This window comes from Ranitomeya variabilis, chromosome 2 (genome assembly GCF_051348905.1).
Source record: "Ranitomeya variabilis isolate aRanVar5 chromosome 2, aRanVar5.hap1, whole genome shotgun sequence".
NCBI classification, from domain to species: Eukaryota; Metazoa; Chordata; class Amphibia; order Anura; family Dendrobatidae; genus Ranitomeya; species Ranitomeya variabilis.
In genome coordinates, this window is record NC_135233.1 from 978,151,220 (window position 1) to 978,168,793 (window position 17,574).

A 17,574-nucleotide genomic window follows, 5' to 3' on the forward strand; every position below is an offset into this window, starting at 1 on the left:
AAGGAGCTAAATGAAAAGAACTCTCACTGTTCTCTCCCAATTAAGATCCTGTGTACAGGACAGTGGATTTTCAGTGCAGCTATGATTGACTCTGGTGCAGGTGGCAATTTCATGGATATCGCATTTGCCAAGGAACATGGTATTGAAATTCAGCAAATAGCCTCTCCAATTACCATGTAAACAGTGGATGGGTCACCTTTAATCTCCGGGCCTGTGGATCAGGAGACTGCACCCCTTGAGATTTTGTTGGAGCCTAATCATCAAGAGCAACTCTCTTTCTTGTTAATTTCTTCTCTTCATTTTCCTGTGATTTTAGGCATCCCTTGGCTGCGTTCTCAGAATCCAACTATCAACTGGGAGACCACGGAGATTATCTTTCCAACAGGGAGCAACTCAGCATTAACTGAAGCTGTCCCCGAGTCCACAGCTACGGAACCACCAGTAGAGGTATTTACTTTACCTTCAGCATATAAAGAGTTCTCTGACATCTGTGACAAGAAGAATGCAGATCAGCTTCCTCCACACAGGCATTATGACTGTCCCATTGAGTTGCTTCCTGGGGCAGCTATTCCTTTTGGTAACGTATATCCTTTGGCGGCACCTGAGCTTTAAGCCTTAAAGGAGTATATTGATGAAAATCTGGCCACAGGCTTCATACGTCCTTCTTCTTCACCAGCAGGGGCACCTATATTTTTTGTAAAGAAGAAGAATGGGTCCCTGAGACCCTGTGTGGACTATCGAGAGCTCAATAAGGTAACCGTACGGAATCGTTACCCTTTGCCTCTGATTCCCGAATTACTGGAAAGAGTCCACCATGCTAAGGTGTTCTCTAAACTGGATCTTCGTTGGGCTTATAATTTGGTGAGTATTCCTCCAGGGGATGAGTGGAAGACAGCAGATGCCGGTATGGACACTTTGAATATCTTGTGATGCCCTTCGGGCTTTGTAATGCCCCTGCAACGTTTCAACACCTTGCTAATGACATTTTCAGAGATTTGTTGGACCAGTTTGTGGTGATCTATTTGGACGATATTCTAATCTTTTCCGACTCTCTACAGGAAGATGAACATGTCAAGGCTGTTTTAAGACGTCTGAAAGAGAACCATCTGTATATCAAGCTGGAGAAATGCGAGTTCCATCGTTCTGAGATACAGTTCTTAGGTTATATCATCTCTCCCCAGGGGCTGAACATGGAATCTGGTAAGATTCAGGCTATTCTTGACTGGCCGGTACCCAAGAACGTTAAGGAGGTGCAACGTTTTATTGGTTTTGCAAATTTCTACAGACGTTTTATTCTAAATTTTTCTGATATTGTCCGTCCCATTACTTCCTTGACAAAGAAGGAAAATCCCTTTAAGTGGTCATCACAGGCTCAAGAAGCTTTTGATCGGCTTAAGATCTGTTTCACCTCAGCACCGCTGTTAATACACCCAGACCCAACACCTTCTGTCATTGTGGAGGTGGACACTTCTGATAATGCTTTGGGGGCTATTCTCTCCCAAAGAACTGGAGAGAAGGGTCTGCTACATCCTTGTGCTTTCTTTTCCTGTAGACTAACCTCAGCAGAGAAGAATTACGATGTGGGAGACAAGGAATTGCTGGCTACTATTGTGACTTTCAAGGAATGGAGGCATCATCTGCAAGGAGCTGCACAACAGATCGTAGTGCTTACTGACCATCGCAATTTAGAGTTCCTCAGATCCGCTAGATGTCTTTCTCCTCGTCAGGCTCGTTGGAATTTATTTTTAAATCAATTTAATTTTGTTATCTCATACCGTCCAGGTTCTCGTAATGGGAAGGCTGATGCTTTATCCCGAATCCATGCTGCAGATTCCGTACCTGGAGCCCCGTCCAAGACCATTCTATCTCATGCCAATTTCATCGGAGTTATCCACGATCAGGACTTGTGGAAGAAGTGCAGGGAGGCTTATGACGGTGATGTATTTCTGGCCAACCCACCTGTTGATATTAATCTTGTCTTTAAGGGTGGCATGTGGTTCAGAGATCGACGTATCTACGTCCCTGAGGCCGTCTGTCTGCAGATCCTCAAGTTGGTACATGACTCCAAGTTTTCTGGTCACAGGGGGGTACAGAAGACACAAGAGTTCCTGAGCCGATTTTTCTGGTGACCAACTTGCCTGAAGGATACTAAGGACTATGTTCTCTCTTGCGAGGTATGTGCTCGTAACAAGACTCCTCGTGTGGCACCTACAGGTCTCCTGCAACCGTTACCTGTTCCGTCCCACCCTTGGGGGTCTATATCAATGGACTTTATTGTGGAGCTGCCTACATCGGGGGTATGAATACAATCATGGTGGTAGTTGCTCACCTGACTAAAGTCGCTCATTTTGTTCCATGCACCGGGCTCCCCTCAGCTAAGGATACAGTGAACTTGGTTATTCAGAATGTCTTCCGGCTGCATGGGGTCCCGGATGAGATCATCTCTGACCTTGGCGTACAGTTCACTTCAAGATTCTGGAAGGGGTTTTGCTCTGCACTCAATATTAATGTCGGTCTCTCTTCTGCTTGCCATCCCCAGACAAATGGTCAGACTGAGCGTACCAACCAGACGTTGGAACAATATCTAAGATGCTACGTTAGCCATCTCCAAGATTGGTTGGAATTACTGCCGTTAGCCGAATTTTAATACAACAATTCTCAGAGCGCCTCCACTAAGTTCACTCCTTTCTTTGCCAATCTGGGTTATCATCCATGTATCTTACCTAGGTCTCCGATTAATTCTCCGGTTCCAGCAGTTGAGGAAAGGCTGACTGAGATGAGGCAAAATCTGGAGGTTCTGAAGGAATCCCTGACCACGGCTCAAGAACGTTATAAGAGATCGGCTGATAGATTCCGTAAACCTGAATCCATGCTCAAGGTAGGAGATTCCGTGTGGTTATCAACTAAGAATCTGAAGTTAAACGTTCCTTCACAAAAACTTGGACAGAAATTCATTGGCCCTTTCAAGATGAACGATATTGTGAGCTCTGTGGCCTTCCGTCTGAAGCTGCCTAGGACTATGAAGGTACACCCAGTTTTTCATGTATCTTTACTAAAGCCTGTAACTCCTAATACCTTCCAGGGACGTGTTGTGCCACCTCCGCAGCCTGTGGTGATTGATGGGCAAGAACAATTTGTGGTGGAGGAAATTATTGATTCCAGGGTTCGCATGAATCGGCTCCAATATCTGATAAGATGGCAGGGATATTCCCCTGAGGAAGACTCTTGGGAACCTGTGGAAAACATCAATGCCCAACAGAAGATCTATCGTTTTCATCAAAGATTCCCTGAGAAACCAGGTCCAGGATCGTCCTGAGGCCGCTTCTAAGGAGGGAGTAATGTCAGGACTTTGAACATTTTGATTACCTTTTATGCATTACTGCCCTTTTCCAAGATGGCGTCTTTGGTCTCATGTGCACTGTGTCTTCCTGCTATATAACTCCACCCCAGCCTTTAGTCTGTGCTAGAGTATTCTGCCTTGCATCCAGCTCCTGAGGACTCCCTGGCTTTGCACCTGCACCTGCTCCTGTGAACCTGTGTGGAGATCCTGTTACTCAGTTCTGAATTTCTGCTGCATACATCGGTTTTCAGTAATCCTCCATCTGGCTGCTTGTGTTTGTTTCCATCTGCATTTGCTGGACATGTAAGCTGTTGCTGCTCTGCTTAAACCTGAGACTTTTACCCAGGCCTCCCTGGTTGTGCTAAGATATTATTTGAACTGCCTTATAAGCATATCTATCTGTGTTTGGACTACCAAGGACTTATTCGTGTCAAGTATCCTCAAGAATAATTGTGCTTCATAGACTTTCAGCGCGACTGCATTTTCCTCTGAAGTTTCCTATAGACTGTTAAGCTGCGTTTAATATTTACACCAAGTGTTGTGGACTTGAGTTTCTCTCTGCACCTGTTTGAATCACCGTGTGACAATATAGACTTTACCACTTATCAAACTGTGTCCTGTAGTTGTCTTGTTCCACGCAAAGAGTCTCCTGAGTTATCCCTTATAATCTTTACAAGTGGTCACACAAGTCAAGGTCTATAGTACTGCTGGAGATAGCCAACCTGAGCTCTGTCAGTTCCACAGACTGTGAACTGCTGGGAATCACACCACTTCTTCCTCTGTGAACCCCCGCCCACTGCCGCGCCTCTTCCTTCAGCTTTGCCTACGTCTGCATGCATCCTGTGTACCTTATCTTTAACATTGGGTACTCAGGCCATGCGGATGTATGTGGATACCTCTGCTTGCGTCATTTTGAAGCTGCACCGACCGCAACAAAATGCAACATGTTGCGTTTGATGCAGGTCATCGCAGTGTCAAGTCGACGCATGCGGAGGTATCCGCATGGCCTGCATACCCAATTTTAAAGATAGGGTACGCAGGACGCATGCAGATGTAAGCGAAGCTGAAGGAAAAGTGGGAGTCCAATGTCCCCCTTTGAATGGAGTGGTGGTCACACATGCATAGTACATACAGTTGAAACCAGAAGTTTACAAACACAATATAAAAAGAAACATATGCATGTTTTTCTCAATATCTAACATGAAACCAGAATAAACCTTTCCCATTTTAGGTCAATTAGGATTACCATAATTAATAATATTTGCGAAATGCCAGAATGATGAGAGAATGTTTAAGGCATTTTTATTACTTACTGCAATGTCAAAAGTTTACATTAAACAATTCTGGACTACCCATATGATGATGTCATGCATTTGGAAGCTTCTGTTTTTTTGACAACATCTAAATTAATTAGAGACATACCTGTGGATGTATTTTAATGCACACCTAAGGCCAGGTTCATATTGCGTTAGTGCAATCCGTTCAACGCATGCGTTAAACGGACTGTGCAATGCAAGTGCCTTTTAAAGATCGCATCCTGTGATCACGCTAGGGCAGATGCTCCATCCCAAAATGCTGCAGACCGCGTCCGAGGGTCCGTCACAGAATGACGGCACATTGCTAACGCATGCCGATTATGACATGCGTTAGCGATGCGCTACATAATGGCAGTCAATGGGTGCGCTAACGCAATCCGTTACATAGCATTAGTGCCGCTATGTAACGGATGCCGTCAGCGCATTGCCATTAACGCAATGTGAACCTAGCCTAAAAGACACTGTTTCTTTGTGTAGCATCATGATAAAGTCTAAACAAATCAATTTCAAGATACGTGATGGTGCCTCATTCATCTGTACAAACAATTATACAAAAGCACTAACAAGATGGGAATGTCCAGCCATCATACCGCTCAGGAAGCAGATGGGTTCTATGTCCTAGAGATTAATGTGCTTTGGCCCGACATGAGCATATCAACCCAAGAACAAAAGCAAAAAACCCTTTGAAGATTACGGAAGCTGGTAAGATTGTGTCAATATGCACAGTAAAACGAGAACTTTTTCAACATGGACAGAAAGGCCACTCTGCCAGGAAGAAGCTGTCACTCCAAAAGAAACATAAAAAAACAGATTAATGTTTGCAAATGCACACAGGAACACAGACCTTCATTTTTCGAGACATGTCCTGTGGTCTGATGAAAATAGAATTGATCTTTTGGGGCAAAATGATCATCGTTACATCTGGAGGAAAAAGGGAGAAGAAGGGAGCCTAAGAACACCATTCCAACTGTGAAACATGGTGGTGGCAGCATCATGTTGTGGGGTTGTTTTGCTGCAGGAGGGACTGGTGCACTTCGCAAAATAGATGGCATCATGAGAAAAGAAGATTATGTGGCAATACTGAAGAACCACATCAAGACATCAGCAAAGTTAAAGCTTGGGTGGAAATGGGTCTTCTAAATGGACAATGACCTGACGCATACTGCCAAAATGGTAACAAAGTGGCTTAAGGATAACAAAGTCAATGTTTTGGAGTGGCTATCACAAAGCCCTGATCTCAATCCTATTGAAAATGTATGAGCAAAGCTGAAAAGGCAGGTGCGAGCAAGGCGAACAGTTACACCAGTTTTGTCAGGAAGAATGAGCCCAAATTCCGACCAACTATTGTGAGAAGCTTGTGGCAGGATATCCCAAACCTTTGACCCAAGTCATTCAGTTTAAGGGCAATGGTGCCAAATGCTAATGAAATGTATGTAAACTTTGGACTTTGCAGTAAGTAATAAAAATGCCTTAAAACATTCTCTCTCTCTCATTATTCTGGTATTTGGCAAATGTAAATAGTTATGGTAATTCTAACTGACCTAAAACGGGAAAGGTTTATTCCTATTTCATGTCAGATATTGAGAAAAACATGAATGTGTCTTTTTATATAGTGTATGTAAACATTTAGTTTCAACTGTATCCATTGATTTTCTATGCACTGAATACAGTTCTTTGCTATCTCCAAATGTCCCATTAATATTAATTAGTGCATGTGACCAGAACTTAACTTAATATAAGTCCTCCTCATTTTATTGAAAAATTGAGATTCCTCAGTCATTGACACAAATTTTTACATCAGTATTTATAAGCCAAAATCTGGAATGGAACAATCAGAGGAAAAGTTTAATTGAAACACATGCACCACTTCTGCATTTTTCTCACACTCCTGATTTTCAAAAAAAAACACTGAATGCAACAACTCTGCCGGCATCACTGCATGGCCTCCCATCCCCCACCTGCCTTACACACCAACTTACTCACTACTCCGGGCCATGCTGTGAGTTCTGTCTTCTGCCGGCTCCATGCTGCGTGCCTCTTGTCTCCTGCCTGCTCTCTGCATACTTCCTGGCTGCGTGCATAGGGGGCGGCGCCGGCACTCCTTGGCTCTAATCGAGACTGTGTGCACCTTTCTAAGGTGTCCCCAGCCAATTGCCAAGAGGCATCAGGTACTTAAAGCATTCCAACCCCTAGGGGGATGCCTGAGCAACGAAAATAATAATTTCGTAGATATGATACTTAAAATGGCTAACAAAATAAAATAAGTGATGTTACTGTTGCAATCATGGCTGGGCTGAGCAGACTGTTACGCATACCTCCCAACTTTTGAAGATGGGAAAGAGGGGGACAAAGCTTGCGGCGCGCTTCGCGCGCCGCGGCAAATTTTAGGCTACGCCTCTGACCACACCCATTCATAACTAGCCACACCCATATCCACGTCCCAATCACACCCATTTAGCACTGCTGATCACACTTTCATAAAGAATAATTGTAAACAAAAAACTATGGCCACACAGTGCTCCATACTGTATAATGGCCACACATGATGCTCCATACTGTATAATTGCCCCACATGATGCTCCATACTGTATAATGGCCACACATGACGCTCCATACTATATAATGGCCACACATGATGCTCCATACTGTATAATGGCCACACATGACGCTCCATACTATATAATGGCCACACATGATGCTCCATACTGTATAATGGCCACACATGATGCTCCATACTGTATAATTTCAAAAAAAGCAGTAAAGCCGCACCCTATAATTATATAGTCTCTATGGACATCGGGGCGCACGTCCTCACCAGGGGGTCCATCCCAGACAGAACAACCAAATCCAAATTGAAGAAAAGGACAGCGCCACACCGGATAGTGAAAAGCAGCTCACATATTTATTCTGCCTCCTGCGGCAACGTTTCGGTCCAAAGACCTTTGTCAAGCTTGACAAAGGTCTTTGGACCGAAACGTTGCCGCAGGAGGCAGAATAAATATGTGAGCTGCTTTTCACTATCCGGTGTGGCGCTGTCCTTTTCTTCAATTTGGATTTGGCCATACTGTATAATGACCGCACATGATGCTCCATACTGTATAATGACCGCATATGATGCTCCATACTGTATAATGGCCACACATGACACTTTGCACCGTATAATGGCCACACATAGCTACTCCTACACATGCGGCTGCGCTCCGTACACACACGCTCTACTCCATACACCTCGTACACACGCGGCTCCACTTCGTACACCTCGTACACATTTAGCTTCGCTCCATACACCTCATACACACGACTACGCTCCGTACACCTCATACACACAGCTCCGCTCTGTACACCTCATACACACGGCTCCGCTCACCTCATACACTCAGCTCCGCTCCGTACACCTTGTACACATTCAGCTCCGCTCCGTACACCTCATACACACACGACTCCACTCCGTACACCTCATACACATGACTCCGCTCCGTACACCTCATACACATGGCTCCGCTCCGTACACCTCATACACACGGCTCCGCTCCGTACAACTCGTACACACTCCGCTCCGTACACATTCAGCTCCGCTCTGTACACCTCGTACACACACACGGCTCCGCTCTGTACACCTCGTACACACACAGCTCCGCTCCATGCACCACACACACACACGGCTCCGCTCCATACACCGCGTACACACACGGCTCCGCTCCATACACCTCGTACACACACGACTCCGCTCCGTACAACTCTTACACACTCAGCTCCGCTCTGTACACATTCAGCTCCGCTCCGTACACCTCGTACACACACGGCTCCGCTCCGTACACCTTGTACACACACGGCTCCGCTCCGTACACCTCGTACACACACGGCTCTGCTCCGTACAACTCGTACACACTCAGCTCCGCTCTGTACACACTCGGCTCCTCTCCGTACACCTCGTACACACACGGCTCCGCTCCATACACTTCATACACACATGGCTCGGCTACATCCACACTGTAAACACCTCCTGACCCCACACATAACAGGCGGCACATCACCAGGGCACGTGCTTCTCACCAGAGAAGGGGCTGTGTGAGCCCTGTGCCAGTGCTGCATGGCGCTCACCTGCGGGTGCCCTCACCAGGGCATGTGTTGCTTCCCTGGCAGTGATGGAGGGGCAGCGACAGCACAAAGCCTCATTAGGTGCAGATCAGTAAATCTGGACACATTTCTCTGCATGGTGAGAACTAGTTTCCTTACAAGCAGAGCAACAAGCAGCCTGCTGCAGCACATGGCTACTGAGCACGCCCACTCCAGCTCATTATCCTGCTGGCACCTACCTGGCACCGCACACAGGGGCAGGAGGGTCGGTGTGCCTGCTCGTCCTGCACAACTTCCAGCAGAGCTCCTCGTCTTCCTCCTCCTGCAGATCATGTGTGACCCCGTGCCCAGCGCTGGCAGCGCCTCCTTCATGCCACAGGCAGGAAGCCCTAAGAGTAAGACTCAGGAACATGGGGAAGGGGCGTGGCCTAACGCAAGGGGGCGTGACGGCAGCTTCTCCTGTGTTGTATGCGGGATCAGCGTGTCCTGCGCTGGACAGCAGGACAAAGCATCAAATCCGGGGCAATCCCGCAGAATGAGGGACGGTTGGGAGCTATGCTGTTACGTCCAGCCGTGGCACATGTGGATTTTTGAATCCACTGTGCCACAGGGTCGGGCCTACCCAGTAAGGAGTGTAACTAAACGGCTACCATGGTGTTCACTGGAGCCTTTAGTAAAAGGGAGCCTCTAATGGTGAGGTCAGGCTTGTGCGGCAGGTAACCTCCAGATACCACTGCTGGGCAGAACCCAGTACAACCCAGTACAACCCAGTACAACCCAGTACAACCCAGTACTGCAGCCGCTGACACTACTTTAAGACTTAGTTCTGACATGCCGGTCTAAGATTCAGGATCAGAGGTAAGGGCACTCATGGACCGGGGACAGAGTCCATGCACTGGCCACACTGGGACCAAGGGACTTCGGGAACAGGACTGGACGCTTCGGGACCAGGGGACAATGTTCAGGCACTGGGCACTGGCCGCTCTGGGACCAATCTTGCTGGTGATCATTATATGCGGACTGGTTGTAAGCTTTTTTTTTTCTGGTTGCAGGGAAATGTTTCTGTCAGAGAGGACAGGGAGCATTTTAAAATGATGCTTCTCAGATTTGGGGGCTGCCTAAAACACAGAGAGGGGTGTGGAAATTAGGAATTAGTCCTACCCGTAATTGTATTTCCAGCAGTGTATCGTGACATCATGACAGGAGGTAGTCCTGCTTGTCCTCTAGGGACAGGAAACACACTAGAGGTTAAAATTCCCTCCACCTCACCACCACCTCCACCTTTACCAATCACCACACCAGGATGGATGCAACTCTATTTTATTGAATTCTCATACACAAATGTTGATTTCACTTAAGCATTTGGAATTAATGGGAGGTAATGTAATGGTGCTGTCATGATGGACTCCTGGAAATAAAATTAGCAGTATGACTAATTCCTAATTTCCCAGGACATCCCTCATGACAGCATGATAGGAGAAATACCAAATAAATGGCATCTCTGGGTGGGACTACTGCCTGAAAGACTTTCCATCCATAGGCTAGCAGTTGACCTGATATTACATCTAATTTGTAATGCCTACAGAAGGCCCCGCAGATCTGGTCTATGGAGGCTCCGGCTCTCTCAGTCCAGGACACGGAAATTGCTATTATGGAGAGAGACTTAATGTAAAGCGGGGGTTCTTGATTTTTCCGACTTCTATGCAAGAGATATGGCTGAAGGAATCCATCTGGATAGGGTCGCTTTTGAGGCTTTTTGCCCATATTTCTTCCTGAATGCTGTACAAACAGATTTGAGTCTTGTCTGCAAGAACTTGGGGCTTCAATGTAACACTGTTATGATCCTTAGTGGTTGAGGATCACAAATTACTCCAGCTAAGTAACAAACATAGGACAAGCTCTAGGGAGGTGGCAAACTGGACTGACCGCAAATCTGAACCTATCCAAACACACTAGAAGTAGCCGGTGAACGTGCCTAAAAATCCTAGACGTCTCGAGCCAGCCTGAGGAACTAACTACCCCTAGAGAGAAAGAAAGACCTCTCTTGCCTCCAGAGAAATAATCCCCAAAGATATAGAAGCCCCCAACAAATAATAACGGTGAGGTAAGAGGAAGGCACATACACAGGGGTGAAAGCAGATTCAGCAAATGAGGCCCACTAATACTAGATAGCCGAAAATAGAAAAGGGAATCTATGCGGTCAGTAAAAAACCCTTACAAAATATCCACTCTGAGATTTCAAGAACCCCCGCACCAACTAACGGTGTGGGGGGAGAAACTCAGTCCCCTAGAGCAACCAGCAAGCGAGGAAATCACATTTTAGCAAGCTGGACAAGAAACATGATGAATGCTGATAATCAAAAAATGAACAAACAAAAACTTAGCTTGTCTTGGAGAGACTGGAAGCAAGGTAGTCACAAGGAATCTGAAGAGCACTGAATACATTGATAGCAGGCAAGGAACTGAGTATCCAGGTGAGCTAAATAGGAAACCAACCAAGGATAACGAACCAGCTGATGCAGCCAACCTGCAGAAAAACAACACTACACAGTACCGCTTGTGACCACTAGAGGGAGCCCAAAAATAGAGTTCACAACAGTACCCCCCCCTTGAGGAGGGGTCACCGAACCCTCATCAAGACCCCCGGGGCGATCAGGATGAGCCGCGTGGAAGGCACGAACCAAATCGGCCGCATGAACATCAGAGGCGACAACCCAGGAATTATCCTCCTGACCATAGCCCTTCCACTTAACCAAATACTGAAGCCTTCGTCTAGAGATACGAGAATCCAAAATCTTCTCCACCACGTACTCCAATTCGCCTTCGACCCGCACCGGAGCAGGAGGCTCAACAGAAGGAACCACAGGTACCACATACCTCCGCAACAAAGACCTATGGAACACATTATGAATGGCAAACGATGCTGGGAGATCCAAACGAAAAGACACCGGGTTAAGGATTTCCAAGATCTTATAAGGACCAATGAAGCGAGGCTTGAATTTAGGAGAGGAGACCTTCATAGGAACATACCGAGAAGACAGCCACACCAAATCCCCAACACGAAGTCGGGGACCCACACCGCGGCGGCGGTTGGCAAAGCGCTGAGCCTTCTCCTGTGACAACCTCAAATTGTCCACCACATGGTTCCAAATCTGCTGCAACCTATCTGTTATGGTTCTCAATGGCAAGAGAACATAGCCCAGCAAACATAAGTACTAGCTCTTGGAAGGATGGAAACTAAACTGACCATGAACTAAACCTGCCGCACAACTAACAGTAGCCGGGTAGCGTTGCCTACGTTTTTTATCCCTAGACGCCCAGCGCCGGCCGGAGGACTAACTAATCCTGGCAGAGGAAAATATAGTCCTGGCTCACCTCTAGAGAAATTTCCCCGATAGGCAGACAGAGGCCCCCACATATATTGGCGGTGATTTTAGATGAAATGACAAACGTAGTATGAAAATAGGTTTAGCAAAATTGAGGTCCGCTTACTAGATAGCAGGAAGACAGAAAGGGCACTTTCATGGTCAGCTGAAAACCCTATCAAAATACCATCCTGAAATTACTTTAAGACTCTAGTATTAACTCATAACATCAGAGTGGCAATTTCAGATCACAAGAGCTTTCCAGACACAGAAACGAAACTACAGCTGTGAACTGGAACAAAATGCAAAAACAAACGAGGACTAAAGTCCAACTTAGCTGGGAGTTGTCTAGCAGCAGGAACATGCACAGAAAGGCTTCTGATTACAATGTTGACCGGCATGGAAGTGACAGAGGAGCAAGGTTAAATAGCGACTCTCACATCCTGATGGAAACAGGTGAACAGAGGGGATGATGCACACCAGTTCAATTCCACCAGTGGCCACCGGGGGAGCCCAAAATCCAATTTCACAACAGTACCCCCCCCTCAAGGAGGGGGCACCGAACCCTCACCAGAACCACCAGGGCGATCAGGATGAGCCCTATGAAAGGCACGGACCAGATCGGAGGCATGAACATCAGAGGCAGTCACCCAAGAATTATCCTCCTGACCATATCCCTTCCATTTGACCAGATACTGGAGTTTCCGTCTGGAAACACGGGAGTCCAAGATTTTTTCCACAACGTACTCCAACTCGCCCTCAACCAACACCGGAGCAGGAGGCTCAACGGAAGGCACAACCGGTACCTCATACCTGCGCAACAATGACCGATGAAAAACATTATGAATAGAAAAAGATGCAGGGAGGTCCAAACGGAAGGACACAGGGTTAAGAATCTCCAATATCTTGTACGGGCCGATGAACCGAGGCTTAAACTTAGGAGAAGAAACCCTCATAGGGACAAAACGAGAAGACAACCACACCAAGTCCCCAACACAAAGCCGAGGACCAACCCGACGCCGGCGGTTGGCAAAAAGCTGAGTCTTCTCCTGGGACAACTTCAAATTGTCCACTACCTGCCCCCAAATCTGATGCAACCTCTCCACCACAGCATCCACTCCAGGACAATCCGAAGATTCCACCTGACCAGAAGAAAATCGAGGATGAAACCCCGAATTACAGAAAAAAGGAGACACCAAGGTGGCAGAGCTGGCCCGATTATTGAGGGCAAACTCTGCTAAAGGCAAAAAAGCAACCCAATCATCCTGATCTGCAGACACAAAACACCTCAAATATGTCTCCAAGGTCTGATTCATCCGCTCGGTCTGGCCATTAGTCTGAGGATGGAAAGCAGATGAGAAAGACAAATCTATGCCCATCCTAGCACAGAATGCTCGCCAAAATCTAGACACGAATTGGGTTCCTCTGTCAGAAACGATATTCTCCGGAATACCATGCAAACGGACCACATTTTGAAAAAACAGAGGAACCAACTCGGAAGAAGAAGGCAACTTAGGCAGGGGAACCAAATGGACCATCTTAGAGAAACGGTCACACACCACCCAGATGACAGACATCTTCTGAGAAACAGGAAGATCCGAAATAAAATCCATCGAGATGTGCGTCCAGGGCCTCTTCGGGATAGGCAAGGGCAACAACAATCCACTAGCCCGAGAACAACAAGGCTTGGCCCGAGCACAAACGTCACAAGACTGCACAAAGCCTCGCACATCTCGAGACAGGGAAGGCCACCAGAAGGACCTTGCCACCAAATCCCTGGTACCAAAGATTCCAGGATGACCTGTCAACGCAGAAGAATGAACCTCAGAAATGACTTTACTGGTCCAATCATCAGGAACAAACAGTCTACCAGGTGGGCAACGATCAGGTCTATCCGCCTGAAACTCCTGCAAGGCCCGCCGCAGGTCTGGAGAAACGGCAGACAATATCACTCCATCCTTAAGGATACCTGTAGGTTCAGAGTTACCAGGGGAGTCAGGCTCAAAACTCCTAGAAAGGGCATCCGCCTTAACATTCTTAGAACCCGGCAGGTAGGACACCACAAAATTAAACCGAGAGAAAAACAACGACCAGCGCGCCTGTCTAGGATTCAGGCGTCTGGCGGACTCAAGATAAATTAGATTTTTGTGGTCAGTCAATACCACCACCTGATGTCTAGCCCCCTCAAGCCAATGACGCCACTCCTCAAAAGCCCACTTCATGGCCAAAAGCTCCCGATTCCCAACATCATAATTCCGCTCGGCGGGCGAAAATTTACGCGAGAAAAAGGCACAAGGTCTCATCACGGAACAATCGGAACTTCTCTGCGACAAAACTGCCCCAGCTCCGATTTCAGAAGCGTCGACCTCAACCTGAAAAGGAAGAGCAACATCAGGCTGACGCAACACAGGGGCGGAAGAAAAGCGGCGCTTAAGCTCCCGAAAGGCCTCCACAGCAGCAGGGGACCAATCAGCAACATCAGCACCCTTCTTAGTCAGATCAGTCAATGGTTTAACAACATCAGAAAAACCAGCAATAAATCGACGATAAAAGTTAGCAAAGCCCAAAAATTTCTGAAGACTCTTAAGAGAAGAGGGTTGCGTCCAATCACAAATAGCCTGAACCTTGACAGGATCCATCTCGATGGAAGAGGGGGAAAAAATATATCCCAAAAAGGAAATCTTTTGAACCCCAAAAACGCACTTAGAACCCTTCACACACAAGGAATTAGACCGCAAAACCTGAAAAACCCTCCTGACCTGCTGGACATGAGAGTCCCAGTCATCCGAAAAAATCAAAATATCATCCAGATACACAATCAAAAATTTATCCAAATAATCACGGAAAATGTCATGCATAAAGGACTGAAAGACTTAAGGGGCATTTGAAAGACCAAAAGGCATCACCAAATACTCAAAGTGGCCCTCGGGCGTATTAAATGCGGTCTTCCACTCATCCCCCTGCTTAATTCGCACCAAATTATACGCCCCACGGAGATCTATCTTAGAGAACCACTTGGCCCCCTCTATGCGAGCAAACAAATCAGTCAGCAGTGGCAACGGATATTGATATTTAACCGTGATTTTATTCAAAAGCCGATAATCAATACACGGTCTCAAAGAGCCATCTTTCTTAGCCACAAAGAAAAAACCGGCTCCTAAGGGAGATGACGAAGGACGAATATGTCCCTTTTCCAAGGACTCCTTTATATATTCTCGCATAGCAGCATGTTCAGGCACAGACAGATTAAATAAACGACCCTTAGGGTATTTACTACCCGGAATCAAATCTATGGCACAATCGCACTCCCGGTGCGGAGGTAATGAACCAAGCTTAGGTTCTTCAAAAACGTCACGATATTCAGTCAAGAATTCAGGAATCTCAGAGGGAATAGATGATGAAATGGAAACCACAGGTACGTCCCCATGCGTCCCCTTACAACCCCAGCTTAACACAGACATAGCTTTCCAGTCAAGGACTGGGTTATGAGATTGCAGCCATGGCAATCCAAGCACCAACACATCATGTAGGTTATACAGCACAAGAAAGCGAATAATCTCCTGATGATCCGGATTTATCCGCATAGTTACTTGTGTCCAGTATTGTGGTTTATTACTAGCCAATGGGGTGGAGTCAATCCCCTTCAGGGGTATAGGAGTTTCAAGAGGCTCCAAATCATACCCACAGCGTTTGGCAAAGGACCAATCCATAAGACTCAAAGCGGCGCCAGAGTCGACATAGGCATCCGCGGTAATAGATGATAAAGAACAAATCAGGGTTACTGATAGAATAAACTTAGACTGTAAAGTGCCAATTGAAACAGACCTATCAAGCTTCTTAGTACGCTTAGAGCATGCTGATATAACATGAGTTGAATCACCGCAATAGAAGCACAACCCATTTTTTCGTCTTAAATTCTGCCGTTCACTTCTGGACAGAATTCTATCACATTGCATATTCTCTGGCGTCTTCTCAGTAGACACCGCCAAATGGTGCACAGGTTTGCGCTCCCGCAGACGCCTATCGATCTGGATAGCCATTGTCATGGACTCATTCAGACCCGCAGGCACAGGGAACCCCACCATAACATCCTTAATGGCATCAGAGAGACCCTCTCTGAAATTCGCCGCCAGGGCGCACTCATTCCACTGAGTAAGCACAGCCCATTTACGGAATTTCTGGCAGTATATTTCAGCTTCGTCTTGCCCCTGAGATAGGGACATCAAGGCCTTTTCCGCCTGAAGCTCTAACTGAGGTTCCTCATAAAGCAACCCCAAGGCCAGAAAAAACGCATCCACATTGAGCAACGCAGGATCCCCTGGAGCCAATGCAAAAGCCCAATCCTGAGGGTCGCCCCGGAGCAAGGAAATCACAATCCTGACCTGCTGAGCAGGATCTCCAGCAGAGCGAGATTTCAGGGACAAAAACAACTTGCAATTATTTTTGAAATTTTGAAAGCAAGATCTATTCCCCGAGAAAAATTCAGGCAAAGGAATTCTAGGTTCAGATATAGGAACATGAACAACAAAATCTTGTAAATTTTGAACTTTCGTGGTGAGATTATTCAAACCTGCAGCTAAACTCTGAATATCCATTTTAAACAGGTGAACACAGAGCCATTCCAGGATTAGAAGGAGAGAGAGAGAGAGAGGCTGCAATATAGGCAGACTTGCAAGAGATTCAATTACAAGCACACTCAGAACTGAAGGGAAGGGAAAAAAAAAAAAAAAATCTTCAGCAGACTTCTCTTTTCTCTCCTTTCTCTGTCAATTAATTTAACCCTTTTTGGGGCCGGTCAAACTGTTATGGTTCTCAATGGCAAGAGAACATAGCCCAGCAAACATAAGTACTAGCTCTTGGAAGGATGGAAACTAAACTGACCATGAACTAAACCTGCCGCACAACTAACAGTAGCCGGGTAGCGTTGCCTACGTTTTTTATCCCTAGACGCCCAGCGCCGGCCGGAGGACTAACTAATCCTGGCAGAGGAAAATATAGTCCTGGCTCACCTCTAGAGAAATTTCCCCGATAGTCAGACAGAGGCCCCCACATATATTGGCGGTGATTTTAGATGAAATGACAAACGTAGTATGAAAATAGGTTTAGCAAAATTGAGGTCCGCTTACTAGATAGCAGGAAGACAGAAAGGGCACTTTCATGGTCAGCTGAAAACCCTATCAAAATACCATCCTGAAATTACTTTAAGACTCTAGTATTAACTCATAACATCAGAGTGGCAATTTCAGATCACAAGAGCTTTCCAGACACAGAAACGAAACTACAGCTGTGAACTGGAACAAAATGCAAAAACAAACGAGGACTAAAGTCCAACTTAGCTGGGAGTTGTCTAGCAGCAGGAACATGCACAGAAAGGCTTCTGATTACAATGTTGACCGGCATGGAAGTGACAGAGGAGCAAGGTTAAATAGCGACTCCCACATCCTGATGGAAACAGGTGAACAGAGGGGATGATGCA

General features: G+C 46.5%; 1 long non-coding RNA gene across 1 annotated transcript in view; it reads right to left on the reverse strand.

Moving 5' to 3' along the window:
• The window catches only part of LOC143808336 (uncharacterized), a 165,377-nt gene that overhangs the window by 135,263 nt on the left and 12,540 nt on the right, over positions 1-17,574 (reverse strand). Inside the window, exon 2 of the long non-coding RNA XR_013221933.1 lies at positions 6,636-6,857. This is a non-coding gene — a long non-coding RNA (uncharacterized LOC143808336). The remainder of the gene's footprint in view (positions 1-6,635; positions 6,858-17,574) is intronic.